Below are 8,132 nucleotides of genomic sequence, written 5' to 3'. Positions count from 1 at the left end.
GGAGAAGCCAGTCCACTGACCCTTGGGTCTGTGTCTGTATATGGGAGGAAAAACAGCTCTGAATGCAGGTCCTGGGAGAGAAAAGCAGTCTGGCAGGGGTGGGGGTGTCTGAGCTCAGAGTCCAGGGCAATGCCTCACTGCAATAGTGGTGCTGGCCATCTGAATGACTAGCGGATGCTGGAAAGGGCAGTGGTGGGTGGTTTTCAAGATGCCAGATGACACAGACAGAGAGCTATTTAAGGAAGTGGTAAGTAAGGACAGGGAGAGACTGCATCTAGAACTTTCAAGATCACAATCTGGTTTTTGTCCTGGAGCCAGGGAACTACCACCCTGGATGGTGACAAAGAGGTCCAGCAGAGTCATCGACCATGCCAGTTCACAGAACCAGAAGTTCAACTTCCCAGGCATCATAAGAAGGAAGCAGGCTGCCCTCAGAAAGGGTATTAGAATGTGGCGTCTTGACTGACCCATAGGTTCATATATTTGAATGCTTCATGGAACTGTTTGGGGAAAGATTAAGAGGTGCGGCCTTGTTGGAGGAGGTGTGTCACAGAGGGCATGCTCTGAGGTTTCAAAAACACACACCAAGCTCAGTCTTTCTCTGTGCCTCCCTCCAACTTGTGGATAAGATGTAAGCTACAGTCGCTGTTCCAGCACCATGCCAATCTATGCTCCCTGCCCTGTTGGCCCTGGGCTTCTGGAACTGTGACCCCCTCACCCCCCAAATTAAATGTCTTCTTTTATAAGTTGTCTTGGTCACGGTGTCTTTTCACATTAGTAAAATGTAACCAAGACACAGACGTCTTGGACAGAGGACTGCAATGTGTGGTTACTCAGGCTAGGGTTTGGCTCTAACTGGCCATTGGCTGTCTGTCTGGATGACCTTGGGGACCTGGCCAGCCCCCTGAGAGTTATGTTATGGCTACGATGACAGTGACAAGACCCAGTAGAGCTGCCTCCGTGAGATCATGAGCAGGTCAGGCACTTAGTCAACGTGAGATTCTCCTTAGTCTGTGGGAGGTAGTAAGAATGATTTTCCCTAAGCCTTTGAGGTTCCACCTACATTTAGTCAGGTTTCCCTGGGGTGGGGAGTATGAGGAACTTAGCAAATTGTAATTCAAGGCATGATTATGATCTTGTTCTCTGCTGCTTTGCCAAGAGTGACACCCGGCACACCGCTCCTCTCAGTGCTAGAATGAATGACCCACTTAGGTGTTATCGTCAGGCCGCTCTGAATAAACCTGTGCCCTGGGCACCTGCGAGTCACTGTCATTTGAGTCATCTCCTCTTTTGGGTTGGTAGTTTTCCACAAAGGCCCGCCACATCGCAAGTTCACGACCAGCTCTCGGATCTCACATCATGCTATTCATGTTAATATGCACATAAAGCCTGAGTTAAAAACCATGTTTTCCTGTAAAGTAGGAAACAGAGTTTTGTTGGATCGGTTAGAAATAACCGGCCACTGGAAACTTACTTAATTGGCAATTTTCTATGATTTCTTGGCAATCATCCTGTTTGCTCAGAAGATTTTGCAAGGTGAGCAGAAGCCGCAAATAGAGTTCAGATGTAATAAAATCCTCAGGAAAACGAAGTTGAGCAGTTAGCAAGGTTAAAATGCTGTTACATTTTAGCAATAAGTATCTATTAATTTGTATTTTTCCAGTTTCTTTTTTTGGTTCTTTTTTTTTCAGAGCTGGGGACCGAACCCAGGGCCTTGCGCTTCCTAGGCAAGTGCTCTACCACTGAGCTAAATCCCCAACCCCCAGTTTCTTTTTTTATATTTGGAAGTCGGTGGCTTTATATCCTGGCCTCCGACATTTTTGAAGTCACCAAAGGACTCATATAGATGGAGACCGAGGATGGAAGGTTTTATGGATGAAATGCCTTTGAAGGAGTATGGATTTAACATGCCTATGACTTAACTCTTACCCAGGGTAGGTCTGTTTGCCACCTTGAAGGAGCAATGACATCTTAGGACACCTCCTAATTCTTGCCTCTACTCTCTTCATCCCTATTTCTCCTTCTGGTAGCTTCTTTCCTGCCCATGTCCACTTTGTTTTCATACTCAGCATTAAAACCTGTCCTATTATATTATGTAAATCAAGGCCAAGTTCCTGGTTAATAGTGTACCAATCTCTATTATTCGAGTCTTGCAGGGGGAGGCAAAGTCATTTTGCATTCCCTGCAAAAGGAGGTCAGCGAATGTGAGTTGAGGGTAATAAACAGCAGATCAACTCTTTGGGTCAACTCTAAGGTGGCTTCCCTTCTCAGGCTGTGCTTGTGATAGGAGAGGGTCAGCATCCAGAAGTCACAGGCTCTCTCTTCTCAAACTGCCACTGGCCTCCTGCTGCTCTAGTTTTAGAGAGCATGTGGCACAATAAGGTGGAGGAAGACAGAAGACAGGGCTGCCATTTGAAGACACATTTACCTAATTGTCCCATCAGATTCTTGCTATCAGATGAGGGCTGAGGATCATCTACAACCTGGGGCTTGTCAGAAGTTCAGGGATTCATGTTCCATTCAGACTTGGCCAAGGAGTAACTTCACTTTAGCAGCTCCTGGCTGAATGTATGGGGAGCTAAAGGATAAAGGAACCGTGGACTGAGCATTGACGCCCAGAATGTCCACTGGTCCAGTTCGTAGCTCTTCATCTGCTCTCAAAACAGGCACCCCGTCCTAGAGCTGCTACATAGCTGGGGGTGTTTTAAACAGAATTTCATGACAGGGCGCACAATGGTTAACACTTGCTGGCAACACGTCAGGCTCTAGAATCACTTAGGAGATAAGCCTTTGGGCATGGCTGCGAGGGATTATCTAGATTAGGTTAGCCTCTTGGCATGCCTGGGAGGGATTGTTCTAGCTTAGGTTAGCTTCTGGGTCTGCCCATGGGAGATTATTCGGGGCTTACTGAAGTGAGAAGGCCCATTTTAGCTGTGGGTGACACCGTTCCATGAACCTGAGTCCTGGACTGAATTAAAAAGGAGAAAAAGAACTGAACACTAGTGCAAGCGTCTCTGTCAAACTCCTGACATGATGGCTTCCCTGCCATGTACTGTAGCCCCCTGTGAGCCAAAATAAGCCTCTGCTTCGTCAAGGTGCTTTAGGGATTTTACCACAGCAAAGTGATAAATAATTAAAATAGGGCGTGTTTATTGTATATTTTGTTACTTCCCCCCCCCCCCCGACTCGTATTGGGTAGGAAACAACCTGACCTCCTTATCGAAGTGTAAGGACTGAACTCTGAACTTCATCTTGGAGATTCCTCTTGATTGTAAAATTTTTTGATCCTGTGAGATGCCTTTAAAAATTAGAACTGTAAAGTTGAGGAACAATGTCATCAAACCAAGTAACTTCGTCCTCGTCGTTTTGCCTGGTCCAACCTCTTAACCATACATCTCAGGTGTGTCTTCAGTGGTGGTCTGACAACCATGGGCATCTTGAGTGACAGAGTACTTAGTAACCTTATGGCTTATGGTGGGTTATGGCTTCTTTTTCAGAAGGCTCCCACATTTGTAGAAAATTTGTTCAGATTTGTGAACCTGCATGGTCAAATAAAGACTTGGTATTGGAATTAAGAAAGAATTGTTCTTTCATTACATTAAATGTGTCAGAGTCTTTGCATGCAGCTGTACAGCCTTCTTCCCTTGAGAGCAGTTGAGTCCTGTGCCTGATTTCTAAGCCACAGAATATGTCACTCTTGTGATTACATTACATTATGTGTTAACAGTGAGGTCACTTCTGCAGTGTCTTACTTACATTACACAGGACTCCGTCCTTAGCTGTCTGGCTGATTTCACAGCCACAGGGGATAGAGTTTACCGTCAGTCTGAAGAAGTTTAGAAGTTGCAATCTCATAATTGCGTTGCCGACAAGAACCCATCTCTGACACTGTGATTACAGCTTTTCTGAGGACCTCGCTCAGCCATTCCTGGCTTCTTGACCCACAGAATCTGCAAGAATAAATGTATATTTATTAAGCTGAAAATTCTGTTATACAGCATAGACAACTTAATATACTAAACTTATACACTACGTAATCTTCATTGAATTTCTGCAAATTTAGTGATATAGTAAATAATGTCTACTGTGTGTGTGTTTTTTTTTTTACAGAGGTAAGAGATTATTAATGGTTCCTAGTAGATGCTCAAATAAGTTGGTTATTTATTTCAATTGTTATTGTTCTTTTCTTCTTGCATTTTCTAGTGTCTTCCTAGCTGATGGCAAGCAAACGTTGTCTCCATATTTTGTCTTCATTGCTTTGTGGCTTAATCCCTGATCAGTCAGCCTCCCCAATCTAGTCCCTATTCGTACCAGGTTACTGAAGAGGCTCTTGCCATGGTGACTAATGACAGGGCAAGCTTCATCCTGTCAGCAATGTCTTGAAGTCTTAGATGATTTTGCTATCATTGGTGGCTCATGCTTTGAAACATCACTTCCCTTTACTGCTTTTGTTTGTTGTTTGTTTATTACTGTCTTTGGCTGACATCTTTTGCCTGAGACTCCTACAGAATTTCCCTGTTCCATAGAGCCTGGTGTCATATCATTTTATGATCTCATTCCTATAGACTTGCCAGGAACTCATGGTCTTCCTGTCTCAGGCTCCTGAGTGCTAGGATAACAGGTGTGGAGCACCACACCCAGATTTATACATAATATTATCTGATATGAAATCCTATGATTTTAAAATCAATGCTGCTACATAACCCCCCCCTAAGTGTGGCCTCCTAAAACACAGGTCCTTCCCAGTTCATTCCTCTGAACCCCAGACTCTCATCTGTCCAAGTGTTCTCTTGAGTCCTGTGTTTCCACCCAAACTTAGGGAGTCACACCTCGTTTCTCGTTTCCACACATTCACCATACTTCTTCTGCCCACATATCCTACGCATTCCAGAGTAATAAAACGTGTCTCTGATGTGGCCACTTGTCTCTGTTTCTATTTGCACCACTCTAGCCTGATCTTGCATGAATAACCATGGAGTTACGACAACATCCTCTTAGGACACCGTTCTTCAGGCCACAAGTAGTCATTTAAATACTTTTTATTCGATTTTCGAGACTCCGCTTCTTAAAGACTTTTAACGGCATGTCCTTCCATTGTACTTCATTGCACTGAATATTTGTAAAGTTCAAAATGTAAGGTCCTAATATGCTCTGGGCGGGACCCTTTCACTATGTTCCTGGCCTTTCCTTTCTTCTTAGCCTCTTTTACTCTAGAGATAACGGCCGCCTTAGCATGTCGAGACGCTCAGATTTATACCTAGTCCTCTAGTTTGTTTTTTTTTTTTTCAGACAAAATGGCTCATTGAATGCCAATATGCAGAAGAACAGCTTGGCGTCATTGAACCTCAGCACCCGTCTTGAAAACATGCATTTAATTCAGTTGAAATGATGACAGTCTGAGCAGCCACCAGCAAGTTTGCTGTTCAGAGGCCATGGGAATGTCACTACTGTTGCCTTGATCCGAAGTCATATCTGGATTTTAAAAATATTAAAATGGAGCACGGGCTACTTCTGAAAAGGTCAGTAGCTTGTGTCTGGATCAAAACTACCAGTGGCTCCATGCCCTGAATTAACACCGTGAGAGTAGGGTCATGGCGTTAAAATGCTGGGGAAGGCAGGTTGGTCAGTGATGGCATGAGCGAGACCCAGATCAGAGGGACAGGTAACAAGGCTCTTTGCTGAGCACATTGTTCAACATGAGTGGTCACCACCGGTGCTTGTAATTTTCTTATTGCTAATTGGGCAAATGCTTGTGCTGTCTGTCGCTTTCTGCATTTGTTTTATGCTTCGCTGCACTCTTCAATAAGGCAATAACGCTCTGCTAGGGGTGTGTGTGTGTGTGTGTGTGTGTGTGTGTGTGTGTGTGTGTGAGGCGTGGGGTTAGGGGGAAGGAGAGTGAGTGGGAGGGAGGAATGGAGTAGGGGAGATGCAGCCATTCCAGAGTTGACAGGATCCAGTGAGCTGTGTGGAATCCAAGAGGAAAACACAGCTCTTCCTGTGTGCTGGTCCCCTCAGAATGACCCTTCTCACTAAGCCCGTATCTAAACATTGAAAACTGTGGGAAACAAAGCCAGACCTGCATAGATTTCCACTGGGTACACGAGGATCTGAAATCCTTTGTGTCTTTTTAAAAATGTTTTGTGTGTGTGTGTGTGTGTGTGTGTGTGTGTGTGTGTGTGTTTGTGTGACATTTTTAATGATTCAATGAGGAAAACAAGCTGGTTTGGTAATGTTCTATCTTACCTTCAAGTTGAGGCTCCCCAGTTCCTGGACCACCCATCCAGCTCAATTCTTTTTCACGTGGCATGAATTTGTCAGATGTAGAAGGAAGGATGGGACTGCCTGGCTTCAGGTCTCCGTGATGTCCTTGCTGCCCCCAGCACAGGCAGGCTGTGACTGGATGGTGTCTTTTCTGGTGTGATTTTAATGATCTTTTCTTCTAAGCCTCCAAATCATTAAGATTCTTCTTTTACTGTGTTTGTGTTTGAAAACTCATCTCCTTTCTGGGCATAGAGCAGAAAACAAGAAGGGGTCTTCGTTCTCAGACCTTGATATTAGAGCACACGAGTTAAGGGTGTGTGCCCTGTAGTCAGATGAAAGGATGCGAAAAACTTACCTTCTTCTTGTCAAAGCTTTGCCTTGGGGCAGATCTTCAAGCCCTGTGAGTCTATTTATTGGAGAAATGGGGCCAGTTGTGGGAGACATCACTCACTCAGAGCCCAGCCTGCATGCCACCTGCTGTGTGTCCAGTGATGGTTACCATGGCGGCACGTCTGGCTGTCTGATGGGATATCTTTTCCTTTCTTATCCAGCTTCAGCTTCCATCTCTAGAAGCCCTCTGGTCCTACAGCCAGATTACTGGCCTTGGCCAGGTCTTATTTCACAAATGTTCTTGCCTATCTGGCTCTCAGGGATTCTGTTTGCCTTTCTTAAGCCTCTCTTCAAGGCCCTCAAATTCACCTGTTGATGGAAACCAGCCTGCGGCTAACACAAAATCTGAAGTTGCTGTCGTCCGCCCAGTCACACTTTTCCTCAGGACATCTCTGTCTTTCAGCACTATCTGCCTTCTTTCAGTGGAGAAACGGCTCAGCTCGGGCCCCTTTTATTCTGACTCTCCTATATTCAGTATTTCACCAAGTGTCCCCTGGCCCCTCTACTCTGCTCTCTTATTCTGTCTTAAGGTCCCATGCTTTCTATATGACATTCCTAATTAGCTCCCTTGTTTCCATTTTCTGTCCTCCACTCTCTCCTTTACTCGGCCGCTCTTAGATACTCATTTTGCTTAAAGTTGCTGCGGTGGATTGAATGGGAATGGCTTGGTCCCAAGTTGGTGTAGCTGTTTGGGAAGGATTGGGTTTTGTTTTATTGGAGAAGGATTGCCACTGGATTAGTCTTTGAGATTTCAAAAGAGTCATGGGATTTCTAACGTTCTTTCTCTGCTGAGGATCAGATGTAAACTCCCAGCTACTGACCCAGCTCCATGCCTGTCTGCTTCCTGCCATGCTCTCCACCATGATGGTCAGGACTCACCCTCACCACTGCGAGTCCCCAAGCAAATCTTTCTTCCATAAGCTGACTTGGTCAGGATGTTTTGTCATGGCAATAGAAAACTAATGGAGGTGGCTTTCCAATGGCTCCCTGTTACCCTTGCATAAAAACCTGAGCTCTGTAACAGGCTGAAGCATCCTTCCTGATTTGCCCAGCCCTCTCTCTGCCTGGTTTCTCTGTCTGCAGTCACACTCCAGCCACAGGGGAATGACCATCCTGGTTAGATCTAGTTTGCACACTCTCCCTCTGCAGTGCACTTGCTCTATCCCTGCCCCCAACCCCTGCTTACTCATTTCTTCAATATTCAGCTCAGCGGACACTTTAAGAAAGTCTTCTCAACTCCACCTTTAGATATGGGCCAGGCTGCTGGGTCACGCTTAGCAAGACCGGCATGTAACCGATACAGAAATGGTGGATAGGGGAAGGAAAGAATGGAGAAAAGATGGCAGCCATAGAGCAAACCCAGGAGGGAGGTTTTCATGGAAGCACATCGTTATCTTTAGGCCATAACTTCCTGGTCTCTGTCTTTGCTATCCCCCCGACAGGGGAGCCTGCTATGCTCACCGTGCCTTCTAGAACCAAAA

General features: G+C 45.4%; 1 long non-coding RNA gene across 8 annotated transcripts in view; it reads left to right on the top strand.

The window, feature by feature from the left end:
* Window positions 1-8,132, top strand: part of LOC102553663 (uncharacterized) — a 55,109-nt gene that overhangs the window by 26,312 nt on the left and 20,665 nt on the right. For 7 of the 8 annotated variants that reach the window (XR_010054453.1, XR_010054452.1, XR_005488384.2 and 4 more), the window contains one exon: window positions 5,290-5,519. This is a non-coding gene — a long non-coding RNA (uncharacterized LOC102553663). Of the gene's footprint in view, window positions 1-318; window positions 2,725-5,289; window positions 5,520-8,132 lie in introns of those variants that run through there. The other variant, XR_010054454.1, reaches the window with a different exon arrangement.

The sequence above is a fragment of the Rattus norvegicus genome, chromosome 8 (assembly GCF_036323735.1).
Source record: "Rattus norvegicus strain BN/NHsdMcwi chromosome 8, GRCr8, whole genome shotgun sequence".
Lineage (NCBI taxonomy): Eukaryota > Metazoa > Chordata > Mammalia > Rodentia > Muridae > Rattus > Rattus norvegicus.
This window is presented reverse-complemented; position numbering and strand designations above follow the sequence as displayed.